The 18,977-nt window shown below is 42.7% G+C and overlaps 1 protein-coding gene across 2 annotated transcripts in view; it reads right to left on the bottom strand.

The window, feature by feature from the left end:
- The window catches only part of CNTN3 (contactin 3), a 107,427-nt gene extending 88,968 nt beyond the window's left edge, over positions 1-18,459 (bottom strand). For both annotated transcript variants that reach the window (XM_055806237.1, XM_055806238.1), the window contains exon 1: positions 18,351-18,459. The gene's annotated coding sequence lies outside the window, so the exon portion shown is untranslated. The remainder of the gene's footprint in view (positions 1-18,350) is intronic.
- Positions 18,460-18,977: the final 518 nt, after the last annotated feature.

Below are 18,977 nucleotides of genomic sequence, written 5' to 3'. Positions count from 1 at the left end.
CAAATAGGTAGTTGGACATGCCATGCCCTGTGTAGCTGCAGCGGGGGGGGGGGGGGGGGGGGGGGGACCTGACTACCTGATTTCTATTTCCATAACTCTGATGACTGCAATGTCTGCATTTGCATTATCAGCTCTCCAGGGCTGCCAGAGAACTTGCTGACCAGTAGCACGGCAAGCCTTTGGATGGCAGGAGACGTTGCTGATGAGCCAATACTTAGTCTCTGAAAATAAGACTGACCTTTGGCAGTTGGAATTGCTTTTATTAGCCATTCCTCATTCCCACGTAATGGGCCTTTGTATTAACAGAGAGAGAGAGTGGTCTCTGGTGAGGGTACCAATAATACAGTATTTCTGTCAAAACAACTCCGGTTCCACCTCCTACAAATCATAACTTCAAAAGGTTCTTTTATCCTGCATGGTTGCTCAAATATAACTCATTACTTTCCATTGCATACATATTTCACTTTGATACTCCTTGGCCAGAACAAAGTCAGTCTGTACATCTCACCTTGTCCCAGCTGATATTAACACCCACCTCCCACAGGGCATGGCCTCACCCAGCTGGGGAGCCCCACACATGCTGACCCAGCTCTGAGGGTCACCTACAGCAATTTGTCAGTACTTCCCTCTTCATCAAAAATTTAAAGACTGCTGAATTTCCAATATTCTTATTTGCCCACAGTACTACAGTTTAGTTCAAATATATATATATATATTATTTTTTTTTAAAACAGAACATGCTGCTCGCCCTTATGTTTCTCCCATTCAGAAGTAGGGAATCTACATAAAATCAAGATATAGGACAAGCAAGACCCATCCTACCCTTGAGATGGGCTTCACATCCTTGTAACTGAAATTCAGGCAGTTCCATATACATGAACTGAGGCATCAAGGGAGCTAAGAAATGCCACAGAGTAAAAACAGACTGTCTTCAAGCACTTGCAAAAAACAAAAAATCCAACACAAACCCAAAGCATTTCCTAAACTCCCTCCCAACACAGAAAAATTAAAAGCGGCCAAACAAACAACAAAATAAAAAAACCCTAACCACAGACAGACCACTAAATGCCACCAGACAGAACAGCAATGTAGGCGCTCTACTTTCAAAAAAAAAAAAAAGTTTTGACAATATATTACCCTGTCAGGACACTGCAACTCAAAAGCATACAAAACTCAACACAAATACTCTCAGCACCAGACTGCACCAAAATTTACGCCAACACACCCCACACTGTATCCAACTAACTTTTCCAAAGAAGGGAATTAATTTACAAAGCTCCCTATAAAAAATACTGCTGCTCTTAGTCCCAAATATACTCATCAAAACGTACACTCGAGCCTTTCTGTCCCTCTCACTACAGGAGAGCACACAAACTTAATATTTCTGTCCCGTTAAACTTTTCCGTAAACTGAGAATCTGAACTGCAACATATGAGAAAAATCATTCTGTCTAAAAAACAGTGGAAAAACTAAACAGTCAGTACACTTTGATCTTGAAAAAAACTTAAAGAGATTTTGTAGGTTAAACAGTAGAACATGTTGCTAGCTATGTATATGTATACACCATATTTACAGCTAGCTGTATATGTAAAAAAGTATGTAGCAATCTAACAGTATATATTAAACAGAAAACTGCAGGAAAATCCCTTCCTTCCTTCCAAGGGTCTCATTAATGCTCAAGCACCTACCAGAAAATTTATTCAACTGTAACATAATTTTGCCACATGTATAGCTCAATACCGAAAGAAAATCTCAGCACATGACCATCTCTTTAGTTACTTAAAGAATGACCTCTGTCTTGAATTAGCCAGGCATTTTCCAGAAAAAAAGCAGCAATACAGTTATTTGTTTCTAATAGAAAAGCAAAAAAATTCCTAACAGAGATTTGAGGATGAGAGCCTCTAAGTGCCTGGGCTCCACCAGCACCTCTCTTGCCCTAACGCCACCATGAGCCTTGTGGCTTCCCACAAAGTTCTGGACTCAACTTTACTTTTAAATGGAAAAAGTCTCCAAGATTTCGTATTTCAAAATCTTTAATAATACATTTTAATGCAGACTTTCCCGGCCAATTTACTCAGAGCAAGAAAGGACAGCCTTTTCCGCATTACATTTCAGAGGTCTGATGGCAAGGTTTTCTGCATTGTTTTTATTCTTAACCACTAATTCGGCTTTCTACATAACTTAGTAAGGTGACCTCACAAAGGATAATACAGAAAAAAACAAACAACTGTATGACATGACTAAGGCAGATGACTGTCCCCTCCATGGGTCCTCTGGCACATTTATACACTTAACCATAGGTGTGAACTCAATATTTTAATATTATACTAAATGTATATTTGTTTCTTCTAGACCAACATCTATGAGAGAAACCTCCTAGACCAAAACTGGCACAAACTTGATGTAAACTTGTTGGTGAGACACACTGCTCCACATGAGCAGTAATGGAAAGTTTCTCTTCTTTCCATAAGCCTCAGGCACCGGTTTCTTCCTTCTCCCTCCGAGCAGGAGCGAGCCAAGAGCAAGAGATGACCCACAGGCAAGCTGACCTGAGGACAGACCGCACAGGCTCGTTTTCTGCCTCACGGCCAGATAAGCAGAGAAAAAGGCCAGCAGGTGAACACAGCAGATCCTTTGTTGCTTCTTCTTTAGCTGTTACACATCTACTCGTTTTGCCATGGTAGGCAAGGGTGAGGAGTCATATATCTCTCTCTATATATATATATATGAACTGACCTTAAAAAAAAAACCTTAAGGATTTACCGCTAGCACACATCTTTGAGTACATTACTCTCTAAACCAGTATATACACACTGGATAGATATTTTTTGAAAACACAACTCAGTGTTCAGACACAGAGGAGTTTTGGCTGGGGAAGCCAACAGCACCAAGCTCCTCTGGAGAGTCTTCTGCTCCAAAGCTCTGTGCATCTTTCAAACTGCCTCCAGTGATGGAGAAGCTAAGTGTAACGCTAGGCCGTGCACAGTGCTCTACATCAAGGCAACTACTCACAAGGAGTAAACCACATCAGTCTTAGATGGTTGAACAGACAAAAAAGAAAAAAGAAAAAGGCAAAATGGCATAAATGCTTCAAGAATATAAGTAAACATGGGGAGGGGTGCGGAAGGTAAAACATGTGCAATTTACATTTTATATACAGTCTTACCAGCCTTTTCCTACTCTTTTCAAATATCTATAGCCTGGGAATGGAGGAGCTAGATAGAAGAATTCACCAATTTCAGCAAGGAACTGAGCTTCAGGAGATATGGCCACAGGTACCCTTAATCTATCCTGTCTATGATTATCTCACTCAAAGTCACATGCAAGAAAATAATCCGCCGCAGCACAGAGCACTGATGTGAAAGGAAAGAAAAGCTCAAAGTCACAGCTGAATGGTTATAGCTGAACCCATTTCAATACTTTTTTTCCCGTTCTCCTTACTTGAGACCAAGGCAGCTTAATCTGCATTGATGCCTGTGAAGTTTCACTTTAAAAGTTACTCAGCCCGAGAGACTTTCCTCTTCTTACGGATAGAAATAAAATGCTCAAATATTTTTAAGTAAAGTTTTTTTTAAAAAAAGAAACTGAGATATTGCCTGAAAACTTGAATACTGCATTTCAGCCAAATTTCAAACTAGTAGCAGAAATACTGACCCCAGAGTGAGATGATAACAGAAAAAACACTTAAACTGAACTAGCAGGCAGAATAATACCCATTGGAGAATATGCTAAAGCCATTACAGATGTCAGTTGATTAGCACGGTTGATTAGCTTGCACATGACAGTGCACTGTTTAACAGTAACCATAAAATCGTTTAACACTATTAAGACTACAGAATATGGTAAATTTTAATTATCATTTTTGTTTTAATAGAACACTTCCCCAACTCTTCCCATTCCTCACTTACTCTGTTTTGCCCCACACACCTCTACTCCCCTTTACGACTGCAAATTGAATTCCAGCATTAGTTCAGATACACGTTAACTCACCACTGGAAGGGGACAGTACCCGAACCCCCATGATGGAAAGGGGAACAAGAAAATATGATGAACAATGCACAGGTAATCTCAGTTTTGCATAATTCAGACATAACTATTTGGGTATCCATGTTACCTATGTTTCCTGCCTGGAGACAGTCTCACTCTAAGATGGTAATTTGAAAAAAAAAAGAAAACTAGAGGTTAAATTTCAACCATTTTCTTCCATTGATACTAAAGGAGGAATGTTAGGGTTTGTCTCCAAATTAAGGCATGTGACCACAGCTGATCTATGGCCACCAAAAAAGTATAGACTTCTTAGCTTATGGCCACAAAAAAAAAAACAAAACCCAAACTAAAGTGTACTAGACTTGTTAGTCTGAGAACTGCAAAACAATTTGTTTATCCTTCCCATGTAAGGAGGCCTCACTTCCAAGGGAAAATAAAAAGCTTGAGAAAAAGCAGCGTTTAAGATCTCTTTACATATCAGTACAAGGTTAGATGTGATAAAGACTACCATTGGCTTTGCTGAGTAAGTTCGACAGCTTTGGTTTAAAAAACTAAACAAAACTGGAAGGAGCAGAGCGCTACACTGAGATAACATTTGGCAGCAATGAACCCCAGAATATCTGGAATACTGAAAAATCAATTTCTTGACTTGGAAACTAAATTCAAATCAGGTAATCTCTGTCTGACAGAGGTTCAAAGCTCACGGAAGGAAAAGACAACAGGGAGGGAGGTTAACTGGTTTGTAAAGTACTAAGAGTACCTTGGTACAAAACACTGGCTGGAAAACAAACCTGCAGGGAAGTCACACAGAGAGCGCGCACCAGTGAGGGAGGGTGCAGAAAGAAACCCAAATTTAAATTTTGAGGTTCAAAAGTTTTATTTCATCCTAACAAAAATTATGACAATATTGTTCTGAAGTCATCCACAGTGCTAAATCAAGTTTGAAATACAGATTCAGAAAATCTACACTCAGAGCTCCACTTCCCAACCCATCATGTTACTTTTTCTTCAAAAAAGAAAAATTCTTTCCCACTGTGTCTAACAGGAAGGTAGCAACAAGTCCCAGATCCCAAAAGATGCTGTTTTTCTTTTGGACCTCCAAGGTTCTCTTAATGCACGTGGCACTGCTCTCACTATTAATAGTCTCCCGCAGACCAAGAGAAAGCACTTTCCCAGAAATGACCACAAACTAAATTCATAATTCTTTAAGAACCAATAAACCCACTGAACTAGAAAGCTTAGCCCTTCTGCAGTGAGCTATAAGCAGCCAAGCTCTCTACTCCCTTTAGCAAGATTCACTACCACCTTTTATTGAAAGCACTGAATGGAAACTGTTTATTTAATTTAACAACATACCTGTGTTTTGAGCCAGGAAAGGAAGAAAGAGGCCAGGAGACAACAGAAATCCTTTATGAACAGTTACACTAGAGACATGCTACCTAACTTCAATCTATCACTGAATTTGTATTTTCCTGTGCTATAGCCAAGAGAGCAAAAGCTCCTCCTGGACAGCCCTACCCAATAATTTTTGCTAATCATCTTAGACCTAGGGGAGCACCCCTTAGCACCTTCCAAATGCTCCTACAGAAATCAAGGTCTTTTACACTACCTTTTTCTGGAGTTACCCTCATCAAGGGAAAAGATCCTCCACAAACAATGAGTACACGTGTGTTTCAACACATATATTAGATGTGTTCTTACTCTTCCTCACAGGGAGAGGTTATTCTAAGTTGAATGTGAAATTTGAATAGTCAGACCTATGACACATGGCATGAAAGATGCAGCAATTACTAAAATATTTGTGACAACTCTGCATCCATCATTGTACAGGAGAGGGAAGGTGGAAATTGAAACTTATGCTGAAACAGAGCCTTAAAGCACATATTATGCCTGGTTTTAAGTGGTATCATTAAAGCAGGAACAAAAAGTAGAAATTAATCTACAAAACACCCTTGTACAAGAGTACATGAAGCTGTGCCTACAATGCCTGGCTTTAAGTCATAAAAAGTAATTTTAATTCTACAAAGGTTCCTGGGAGCCTTTTTTGACTAACAAGACCGTTAAATTCACCTGACCACTCATACAATCCAGGAAGCAAGATTTTTCAAAGCCCAGTGTCAAAGGGGGTTTTCAAGACTTCTTTCACATTCCTATAATATTAATTGGATCCACATATATTTCACACAGTGGAGGGGCAGGAAACCTTAACACAAGTTTGTCAACTGATGATAAAGCCTTGCTGGGATTTTGTTTCTAGAAGTACCAGCATCTTTTAGTCAGAAAAGTCTAAGGTATGTAAAATATATCCCGGTGAAACAAAGAAGGGTTGTATTTTTTAGAAGTCCTCACACAATGCAGAGAATTTGTGGAATTTATCAGAATAATAGATCACTCAGGGCTCAGGAGGATTCACAAAGGAACCAGATAAATAACACAAATAACAAGTGTGCCCAGAATTACAGTTGCCTGCATCTGTAAAGTAAACAGGGGCTGAAGCCAGCACTCAGGACACTGCTTGTAGCTGCCAGAGGCAGGGAGAGGAACCAGCTCCACAGAGCAGCAGCCGTAGAGACACAGACCCCACTGGGCTTGTTGCACCCTCCTCGGGGTAACTGGAGTTGGCTGTTTGCTTAAAACATCCACACAAATACTGGGTGTGACTTTGCATAACTCTAAGACTTTGACAGTAAGTAATGGCAAAAGGTGGTTCTAAGATGACTGCAAAAAAATTCATTGTTGCTTTTGTTGCAGAAGCAAAACCTGACCTGGTTAGGGACAAGAGAAGTAAAATACACACTAGCACTTTTCCACCCCCCAGTTCATAAGAGTAACTGGGCATACTTCCGTAAGTTCATTACAGGTTAAATTTAGTGTATCTGAAGTCTAAGTGTGTTGCATCACTGCAGCATTAACATTTCTTTTGTGCAAATAAAAAAAGGAAAGAGTCAGCTCTCTGCTGCAACACCCGATTGTATCTCAAACAACTTATTTTCACAGTGCCATTCAGCTAGTTCAAATCGCTATATAAAGCTACTTCCCAGGAAGTACAGGGATAAATTAATCCAAGAACATTATGCTCATTACAACCTTTATCACGTTTATTGGACAGTTGCTGAGTCCTCTGGAAAGGAAAAGTGTAGATCCTTATACATTTAGAATTTGAGGAATTTTGAATTAGAATTGCAGACAGTTAACTGTCTGCAGTTCTTATTCCCCTAACTGATGCACTTTAATTTTTTCTGAAGATGTGGTGAACGTACCGATTCTTCCCTCCCTGCTGCGGGGAACCAAGGGCTGGGAGAAGACCAACTTTGTTACAGTACTGTAAAGGGTCATACGGATAAAGGAGATTATTTTTTCTGCTTATTTTAATAAGATACCTGCAGAGAAGAAAAAAAAAACAAACCCTATGATTTTCCCCTTCCAGATGATGTTGTATGCATCAATTACAAATTCCAAGCCTGGTTCTCTTAGAAGTAGCATTGTAGACTATTACCTGCTGGAAAGAGAGCATCCTTGGACACAAAAGGGAAAGTACACCTATGTTATCAGCAATTCATACGTTTGTGGCTTACATGTAATTCTTTTCACACTATAGTGTAAAGAGCTTCAGGGAACACCTGGCAACTTCTACCACAGCAGTATCTGAGGTTCCCAGAAATGCAGCAGACACCTGATGAGGTCTTAACGGGATCAAATGGCCCAGACCAGAACTCATGCCTACTCCGCATTAAGCCATCTAGAGTCTATCTAAGAACTAAAGCAGACTGGAGAAAATTTCAGGTTTAGTTTCAACAAGCCTTACTACTGTTTTCTACCAGTTTCACATGTTTTACTGATTTTTTAAATTTTTTTTTTAAATCACGACTATGTGAAACATCTGGGAGCTTTCTGTTCTTTCAGGATAACAAACAGGCATGAGCAGTTAACTATGCAAGTTATCAAAATCTGTAACATTAGGATGCTCAGAGGCTGGGAGAAGAGAAGATTGTATGTTAAAACAGTTCAACAGCACGAAGCACAAGGTGCTGGAGCTTTGCAACTTCTTTAAGCTGCTTAGCTTCAGATAAGGAGCTTATGCAACTTTCTTAACTCTAGAGTACATTCAGCAAGTGATACCAAAACAGCTTTCAAGTTAAGTTACACTTGGGACAGATGCCTCTTAAGCACTGTCATTCTGTCCTCCTATCAATGAAAGAAGCAAAAAAACCCAAACACCCAAGCGCCCCCTCCCACCCAAAAAACCACCCCACCTGCCCAGGAAGAGCTAGGTATAGTTTAGTAGAGGAGGTAAGTGCCATACTTGTATTCCTTGATGTTTCCCTTGCATGACACAGGACATCTGCACAGTAAGCCCAGCTCCTGAGCTTTGGCAGTATGAGCAAGAGATAGGTTCCTCTCAGAAACTCTGAAACAAACTACAAAGAAGCTGCTTTGCAGTCATCTAGAGATATTTATACTTATTTCTCTATGTACCATAGTAATTCTAGTATGAAAAACAGACTTACAGTAAATTGTTCAGATTTTTCACCTGAAAATAAACCAATCAACCCACAACTGAACTAGTCCAGAATATTCTTGGGACAGAGTAACGACAAGGTAAAAACCTTGAAGTCTCACAACAATCTTGATTAAGCTGTGCATCAAAGCTGGGAATAACAAACATCAAAAAGACACCATGCTCCTCTTGGAAGTTGTTGAAGAAGATGTGGAAAAAACTGAGAAGAGTCCATGATCCTTTTCTGGACCCCAGTGCCTCGCAGAGAGACACCGAATGGCACCATCACCACTTCCAGAGGAAGCACAGCAGCGGTGCCAAACGCCAGGTCAGGGCACAGCACTAACCATGGCAGGTGCACAGAAGCCAGTTCTCAGCAAGGCTGGGACCGCTCACCTCTCCAACCAGGGACCCCTGGGGGCTGTGCTTTTGAAAAGGATGGTGCGTTTCTTGATGAAAATTCACTTATTTCAGCTGTTTTGTAGAAGGACAGATCTGCAGAACAGCTTTCCAGTCTACGAGTGCACCTGACGAAATACTGGAACTTTCTAGTACCTGGATTTTGGAGTGCGAACCATAGTCACATGGCAGGGAAGAACCTACTACCAAAAACACATGCCACGCAAAACACAGTCTTTTGTTATTCTCCCAAGGAGAAGAGGGGAGGAAACCCTACTTCTTCATGTGACAGTCACAGAAGAATAGCACTGTTAGACACAAAGCCTCTTACATTTACATTTTCAGCTTATCAAGGGAAAAGGATGCTCAAGTAGACTAACTACAGCTTTTAAAGCATTAGAAACAGCTCTTCAACAGAGCCATACAGACTTTTATTTTCCTTAGCAGTACAATATCAAAGATAGTCAACACAAGATTCAAAATCCAATACTTACAACAATTATAGTGAGGAACCAAGATCTATAAACAGATTAAAGATAAACATATAAAAGGAAAACCACTGTATATATGCAACTACTCCAGTAACTGTATTTGATTCCACAAATCATTTGCCAGTTCTCGGTAAGGCTTCATCACTTTTTCCACTATAATTTCAACAGATTTTTTAGAACAGGAAACATGTGAGACAAGCAGCAAGAGAATAGCGCTATGCAAGAAGGCAGGGGCTCAAAAGTGAGGGGAGAAGAGGAAAATAACTCCAGTTTACATAAATTTAGCTACTTCTGGGACAAAGGCTAACTCTTGTTTAGTCAAGAGTAGAAAACAGACAAATGTCCAAAAAAAATGGATGTGTTACACATGAGCAGCTGCTGCCCTTTATCTTGTCAAGAAGAAAAAGACATTTAAAAAGACATTCTGCAGGCTTTGGCACTGGTTTAAGTAAAGGTTCAGGTGAACTGCCACCAAGCTGAACCTTAATGGAAGAAAGAAGCTTCCAGCATGATTTTAGCCAGCCACCTTCCACCAGTTTTAATGGGGAGCTGCTTGGTCAAGTAAATGTACGTACATCTTTCTCCTTTTGGTATGAATGGAAAGATCTTTAATCTAAAAGAAAACATGTATTCTCTCTGGTGGAAGTCTGGTATACAAATAAAGGCTTCCCCTACACTGCTAAGGATATGTGCACGAACCTAACAAGTATTTGTAGCACCTCTGTAGAATCAATAAATCTTTATCCAGAGGAGGTACACGTTGCTAAAAACATATACTTAAATGCTTAAACAGATGCCAGGGACTGTGCAATTGAAAAGGTCACATGAAGGACTACAAACTTTAGGAACTTAGGGTCTTCTTCTACTAATCTAGAATGAAAGAGAAAGACTCAAAGTGCACACGCATATAAGACAGTGCACGTGCCAACGGCTCTTGATCACTGTGCTAGGTTTCTTTAGAGCAGTTGTTCTTAATAGTGCAACAAACATTTTACTGTTATTATTGAATTCTCCAGCAACATAATCCCTGAGCACAACACACTTCAATGGGAAAGAGGTACTGACAGTCATGTGATGAGCTAGCAGAAGCGCTATCAACCTATACTCAGCTTTATAAATTACCCTAGTAAAACATACATACATATACAGCCTTTTCTTTTTACTGTCATTTACAGCTTACATCACACACTTGGCTGAGACGTTAAATAATCAATCAGAGTGCCGAAGAGCTTTCCTCCCACTCATAACCTCAGCTTTGCACACACAACGACCTGTACTACACTTGTAGCAGCAAGCACCAATTATGAATTAAATTAAAAGTCACCACAGTAAATGCTGACAGTTTAATCATGAGGTTTTGATATAAAACCTGCTCACGATCCTGCACATATATGTTCTGTCAACACACAGTCCCACCACCCAGAAGAGTGTTACTGTCCTGCACCTACAAGATCAGGACCACCAAGGGTTACCACCTGCTCCAGCATCTAATAAGCACCAGGCTCACCCTGATGCTCACCCCCCCGCCCCTGGTGAGGGCACCACTAAGTGGCTGGGCAGTAGCAAAGGCAGACCCAGTTCTCATGGCTTTAGAAACAGACTATCTTCAAACAGCAGGACAGAAGAATAGGCACAACGGACACACATCCAAGTGACTACAATAAGCAAGACAGACACACACCCAGGTGACATTCAATACGCCTTAAAAAGCCAGGATAAAATCAACACATTTGATTATATTCAGGAAAAGAAAACAATGGTTTCTTCATCAACCATACAAGTTGCATTTCCCAGTTTCTCCATATAAAATATCTCCACAGTAATACACCATTAAAACTGTACTTTTCATCTTGCACATTTTACTGGGAATGCCAAGAGACACCAACCAAAAACCAAAGCAGCTTCAAATGCAGAAACACACAGTTCTTCTGTAAACGAACTATGAAAATCAGTATGCTTGCAAGCTAAACAAAATTTATCACTTACTGACCCACTCTGGATTGGATTAGACAGGATTGCTCCTTATGTAGTCAAGTAGCACAATATGCTGAAAATGACTGTTCTGACCTCAGTAGAAGCAAAAGGGATGCTGGCCATGCTTTACATTAAGTCAGACTATGGAAAACCAGTTGATTTTCCCCACCAATTTACTCCAAAGAGAGCTTTACAGCTACAAAGAGCTGTAATTTATTTTATTTTAAATTTCATAAAAGACCTAAACATGTTGAGCCATAATACTCTTCAGAATTGTCAAGGCCTATTGAACTGAAACACACTCCCCAAACTACAAACGTGGCACTGTGATTTCAGCAGTACTACAGAGATAGTACGCTATTTTTTAAAAAAATGAGCCAGTACACACACAAAAAGGAATAGGGAGAAGAGCATTTTTAAAAACAATTCATGCCAGTGTGGCCCATTACTGCTTGGATTAAAATGTAAATGGCAAAGTAATCTGGATTTAATAACAAATTTTCCGTTACGCTTAAACTACTGTTTTAAAAGTACTAAGTAAAATTCAAGATTTCTGACCTCTCTTATAATTTGAGCGTACAAGTGTGTTGATCCTCAACTATGCATTCAAAACCAAAGAAACAGCACACAGCCATACTTCTATAGTAATGGATACAAAACGTACCTATACCCAACGCCTCTGGTGCTTCCTGCGCTGTGTTCACCACACCTCACCAGCAAAGTAGGTCTCAAGTCCACAGCTTCCCTGGCACTGTGCTACACAAATGACTTACTGGGGTAAAAACAATGCTTTATTTGGTTTTCTTCATTTAAACACAGTATGGAGGAACTAATTTGTAACTGCTGAACCGGTTTAATCATTACAGACTGTTGCTGCAAATAAGCTGCAATCACAAAAGCAGACATACACCTGCCACCACCAGACACACACCTGGGTAGAGGTGCAGCCTAGATGCCTTGCTCCACCCTTAGCTGAGTGAATTGCACCGCATCAGGTGGCGCACGGGCCCCCAGCATGACAGGGAGGTCATTAGCACTGTCTTGTAAATCAGATGTCCCTTGCACAAAGATTTTATAAGCTCTTTCATGCTCATGCTTATTAACTCCTTGTCATCATAATACGTGTTTCCCCCTCAAACTGCAGGTCAGAAATTTAAATAATACGCAGTGTATTACAGAGACCCTCATGCCTGCCCTCTGCCCGTCACAGCAGCGCAGCAGAAGGAAACAAGCCTTTAAATGCAAACAACTTCCACTGTATCTTTGCATTGTTGCTTCACTCACCTGTATACAAATACATCTAGAGGCATATTAGCACTGCACAATAAGCAATCTGATGTTGAGCAACTGTTTTTATGGTTGGTTTTGGTTTGATCTGTTTTTTGGTTGGGGTGTGTTTTGGTTGGTGGGTTTGTTTTTTTTTTTGGGGGGGGTGGGTTGGTTTTGGTTGTTTTTTTGGGTGGTTTTTTTTTTGGGGGGGGGGGAGGCGGGGGGGGCAGGAGTTATATGCATCATGTTTGGGGTGGTTCTCCCCCCCCCCCCCCAAGTGTTTGGATCCAGCTACAAGACCTCCAAACACAAGAAATAAAGCAGATAACAGCTTAGAAAGAAACAGTTTGGTCAGATTTCAAAAGTATGCTCTTCATATCCACAAGTGTTAGCCTGACTGTCTGGAATTATTCTCTCGGATAAATAATGGAAATCAGCAAGCTCTTAAATAACAAAAATAAATAAATAAATAAAGTCTAACTTATTGCTGTGAAAAGTACCTCAGAGCAAACCAGTTAAAAGAAGTACTTGCCTGAGTTTGGTGCACTGAGGTGAGTTAGCAGTATAACTCTCTCATGGAAAAACCCTGAGGTTTATTCTTGTATTTTCCAGCACCCAATAACCAACTGATCAATAAGAACTCCCCAGACAAGCCCGGTCATCTCTTGGTTTTCTCTTCCTATTACTTGAAGCACTTGGTCAAAAGCCTTTTATAGCCCACGCTGCTGTGCCTCATTTTCTGGGGGCTCACGTATATTGGTAGCTTTGCAGTATGTATTTTAAATTCTTCATGAGTCACAGTCAAACACAGGCAAGTTTCCCCCATGTGCCATCAGGATTAACAAAATACACGTCCTGGTTTCAAATACCGTCCATTCTCACTAAGTTTTCCAGGAGAGCACAACCAGGCTGCAGACAACACTTCAGGGCTGAGCACAACTCAGTAGCTCTGCCTGCTGTTTTGCTCAGCTGGAAATGCAGCTACTTTGCCAGTTAATTATTCTTTACATTGATCAACAGATAGCTTTTTCAAGACTAAAAATACCTGAGTCATAGTTTGGGGAAAAAAAAATAAATCCCACGTCAGCTACGCAAAATGAAAGTGTCATTGATTTTAAGGAATATTATTATACTTTAGTGCATTTAAAAAGTGAAACTTTAGAAAGTATAAAACCGCTCTTTCAAATAAAACCAATGCTATATACATTATGAGCTGTATTTTAATTGATCTTTTCTCAGACCAAATTTAAACATGCCTATTTTAGCTTGACACAAAAAACCCAAAGTATTTTTATTATTTTACAGCTGCCCACCACCTTCTCTCTTCATTCAAGCAAGTATTAGACTGAGAATCCATATTTTTTTTTAATTCCTGCCACTTTCCCTTCATTCTGTATTAGCCCCTGTTTTCTTCGTATCAGACAGCACACCAAAACCACCTAGGTATAGCAAGTTTAAGTTGACTGCAATCAAAGCTCCCCCCCCAACCCATTTTTGTTATCCAAATAGTACCTTCCTGGATACACTTTCATTTAAAAGGCCATCAACTTCGATCTGTTTTTCATCTGTCTCAATGGACACAAGACCAACGTGGCCTTTTGAGCACTGAATCAGTACCTGTAAATAGGAAAGGACTCCTCTGTTTATGCAGACCTGCAGCCTTCACCTAATCCTTTCCTACATTAAGGCACATTACAAGGTACCACCGATGATTCTTTAGGTGTTTCGCTTTTTTTTTCCCCTCCTATTAATGCATTCTCATACACCACGTGCTATAAAATGTGGATATTCAAATCTACATGGAGAAGTTACGGCTACAACTCTAAATAGCTTAACTAAATGAAAGGTGGAGACATTAGCGTAACAGAAGACTGCAGCTCTATTAACTTCATGTTTCTGCATTCTAATTGTTTTTAATTGGGATAATCGCTGACTGATCTTTCCCTGGTTTGGCTGAAACAGTCTGTCTCTGAGGGAAACTTAAGCTGTAGAGCTGCAAAACAAAACAAAAAAAGACCTGGGAAAGGACTTACTGTGACTGCAGCTATGTTTTGTTAAGGACAGCAGCAACAGAGCAACCATTTCAGAGCTTGAACACCAAGGCAAGTCTTCTGCTCCTCCATTTCCAGACACAGCTTCTGTTACGCATTCAGTTTTAAACAACGAAGACAGTAAGTTTATAAACATCTTTAAACAAAAGCCGATTTCAAAGCATCTTGCCATTTAATCCATCTCGGCATCACCCATGTCAACACATGTCACCACAACATGAACTTAATCAATGCACTCATCACAGAATTCCCTTCAGTAAGTCATTTCCCATCACTTGTAACTTTAGTAGCATTCAACTTCAATGCATATATGCATCCAGCTCAGGTGACTATAATCTAGTGTTCCTTAGTTTCCTAATATGAACTAGAAGGTTACATATCTGATATGAGAACAAGACAGACCTGGCTGCCAAAGGTAGCACCGAGAAGGATGAAAACTAATACACACAAAAAGCAACTTTACAGATGAGCAGATTTCCTGTTTACTAGTAAATCAAGCTCCATCTTGTAATTATTTCTCAAGCCGCCTAAAGTCATCTTTATACTCAGGACGGATACTCGCCACCAGCCACAGTCATCCCTCACCACCAATAACTTCTTCCCTCTCTCCGTAGGCTTGCTGGCTCCCCAGACAGCCGCACCACACCACCATGCCTGTCACAGTTTCAAACGTGTGAAAAATCTTGTTTGCAGACTGCAGTTAATCTGTGTCTTCCTGTATCAGAGTAAACCCTGACAGTCACACTCATAAAACCACTGGCTTATGTCACTTTTAAGAATCTGTCTTTTCCAGAAAAGAGAATAAGAAGACTGAACCTACTTGCAGGAATTTCCCATTACAATGCCTTAAGAACATAAAGATGGGGCACAAAAAAACAAACCACAAAAACCCAAAAACAAAACCAAAACCAAAACCCAGCAAGTTTTGCTTAAAAAACAAACCAACCAACAACAAAAACAAACAACCCCATCAAAACCACCACCCCCTGCCTGAGAGATTGCAAATGTTTGTGGAGAAAAACTTCAATATAAACATTACAGAAAAGTAACACGAACATATGGCATCCCTACGTATCTACAGTGACTTACTCTTTGAGAATTTGAGGAACAAGTTGTTTTGGTGGCTCTGTAACTCACACATCCCTAAGCCTGCCAGCCCAACGATTTGCAAAGCGTGCAGCCAGCTGGATATAGATGCAGATTTCCGTGCAAGACCCTACCTAAGGCCACCAGCACCAGAACTACAGGAGTTACGTGCAGGGCCCGAGCTTGCCACCACTCTGCAGCAGCTTTCTCATGAAATCTAGTATTTTTACTTCCCTTAAAAGGTACCAAGTCGCAGATTAATTAGAAAACCCCTACCTGATGTTCTTTTCATTAAGCAACTGTTCACAAAACCAACTTGGGAAAAATCCGATAGCAAATGCCAGTGCCAACTTACAGATCCTCTGCTCTGACAGCACAGACCCGAGCTGCACCTCCTTCTACTTTACATACGCAGAAAACATCAATGCTTTCAGCTCAAAGCCTGCAGCTCATTCCCAGTGCAAGGCGACGCCAAGAGTAACACAGAAGTAAAAATACCATAAAGCCTGTAGGAGCCCTGATGAGCGAGGGAAGTGCCTGGGTAGCAGGCTAAAGAGCTCACACCACAGGGAAGAATCCCTGGGCATCAACATGCCTTTAAATTGCCGCCCCCCAACATCAAGTCAGCAGCATTTTTAGCAACAATTATACACCTTCACTAAATCATTTTCCTCAAATGCTTTCACCAATTCTTTTGCTAGATCAGTATGGAAGTCTCTTGCATAATAAACAGATTTCTGGAATAGTTTCAGATGGAGTAGCAATACAATTTCAATGCTTAAAACTTAGTTCAGCATTTTCATGACTGATTTTAGTATTTGTTCATAACTTTCCATATACATTAAAAATTACATCACTGGACAAACTTGGCATGCTGCTTAAGCTATAGTTCAAGTTACTCTTGCAAAACACCACAGTCAAGACTTTGGAGAGTCTGCCTGTCCTTCATAAGGTCTTGATTTTTATTTTCACTTTTTTGCATTCACAATAAATAAAAAAACCCCAAAATACTGACATTATGTCCCCTTATGTAAAACAAGCACTTTGAGGACAGCTAAAAATCAGTATGCTAGTGATTTTGTGTGTGTGTCAATGTCATCAGGAAAGTAATCATGACTAACCAGTTAGCACCCAAGGCTATTGCTGGATCATTTCACATCAGAAATGTATGCGACAGATCAGTCCAACAAAATGGTGCTTGGATTTAGGTTAATCACAGCCAGGCACCATACTTAACTGGCAACAAGGTCACACAGCAATACTGGGGACATCAACAGCTCTGACCCCATATGGTATGAACCATAAATAAAATCAAGAAGTCGGAAAAGAGAAGGCAAACCACTAGTTACAGAGTGCACACCAGGGCAGACAAACCCTGCAGAGATGCTGTTGCAGAGACGCTACAGGCACAGAGGGAGCAGGGAGCCAGCAGCTGTGCCGAGCCACCCCGAGCCACCGAAACTTCGTGCCTGGCTCCTTTTCCCCCCACGTCTGACAGGAAAGTTCTGGTTTTGTCAGAATTTAGTCGAAACTCAACGGTCCCGAATGATGCACAGAAAGAGCAAAACTATTATTCAAGAGAAAGAAGAAAAAGCTTTTCCCAAAACCTTCACTGGAGCGGTGTGGGGTTGGGTTGTTATTTATTTTTAAACCAGCATGCCAGCACCGAGATACAAGAGAGGGGGAAAAGCTCACACACTCACATTCTTGAATTTGACACAATTACTAGTAAGTAATTAAACGCAAAGCCAGAGAAGCACAGCTTTAGAACTTGAGTAACTCCAGACGCACTTAAAACAATTTTCGGGGGGGGGGGGGGGGAGGGGAGGGGAAAAAAAAACCATAGCATGCAAACATTCATCTTGGCAGCAGCCGTGCCCGCCGGGTCCCGCCGAGCGCAGCCCCCGGGCCCTGCCCTGGGGACGCGGCGGGGGACAGGGCCGTTTGGGGGGTCTGGGGGGCTCTGCGGGGGGCGCAGGGCCGTTTGGGGGGTCTGGGGGGCTCTGCGGGGGGGGCAGGGCCGTTTGGGGGGGGCAGAGCTGTCGCGGGGGTCGAGGGCGGTTCTGCTGGGCGCCGGCAGCCGAGGAAGAGACGCATTAGGAGGGGGACAGTCGCGCAGCGGCCCCCCGCCGCGCACGCAGGGGGGAGAAGTGCCTCGCTAAGGCAATTAGGAGACATCCATCAGGCGAAGAGCTGCCGTGCGCTCGCCCCGGTGCTGCAGAAGCACGTACCGAGCACCTTACCTGCAGGAGCCTCGTTTTCCGCGCTGGGCTTGCAGGTGCGTTCAGCGAGGCAGCAGGGCAACCCCCGCTGCTCCCCCCACGCCAGGCAGGCTTCCCTCCCGCCGCCTGCCGAGCAGCGCCCGGCAGCTGCGCGGCCCCGCTCCCGGCCGGAGCCGCTTCCCCCGCGCCGGCCGCCAACTCTGGCACCCACGGAGCGGCCCCACGCGAGGCCGTGGCTCCTTCCCTCCCTCAGCAACCCACGGCGCGGGCGGGCTGAGGGGAGCCCTCCGCCACACCGCTCCCCTCAGCCGCGGCCCCGCGGGCAGCCGCCGCCCGGGCGGCCAGCCCAACTTTGTTCCCCGAAGTTGCCCACCTCAAGCCGAGCCGCCGCCGAGCCCCACCGGAGCCCTCGGCGCGGAGCCACCCGCCGTAATCCTGCGGCGTACGCCGCCTCTTCTGGAGCGGCGAGCGGCGCGCTTCAGGCGGCGGGGCGGGGCGGGCCCGGCTGCCCGCCCACCCGCTCCCCTGCTCCGGGGGCTGCGCCCGGCCCAGCGCCGCCGAGGGGGCCGCGGTGGCGGCGGGAGCGGAGCGGGGCGGGCAGCCGCCACCGTCCCTCAGGGCCCGGGGAGGCGCCGCTAGACTCCACCCGGGGGCGGCAGGGGGAAGCGCGTAAAACGCGCCCCGCAGCGGGGGGGCGGCCCCTCCAGCCGGGCTGGGCGAGCTGGGTGCCGGCGGAGAAAGTTGACACATGACAGCTTAAATAAAAACTCCGTCTGATTTCTGGGCTGGGAGCCCAGGAAAAGGATCAGGTTCACGTAGGTCTGTGCTGGAGCCGGATCGAGGTTTTATTGACCCTGGCTCCAGCTGATCACGGTATTGTAGCTGTGTGGCTGTAATTAAGGCTGAGCAGAATTCCCGTAAGTCGCACCCCCCACCCCACCCCCTCCTTTTTAGAAGGAAATATATATCGAATAGTAATACATTTCCTGAAACCTCTATT

This window comes from Falco peregrinus, chromosome 5, assembly GCF_023634155.1.
Source record: "Falco peregrinus isolate bFalPer1 chromosome 5, bFalPer1.pri, whole genome shotgun sequence".
Taxonomy (NCBI): Eukaryota; Metazoa; Chordata; class Aves; order Falconiformes; family Falconidae; genus Falco; species Falco peregrinus.
The sequence above is the reverse complement of the archived record's forward strand: the minus strand, read 5'-3'. Positions and strand labels throughout refer to the sequence as shown.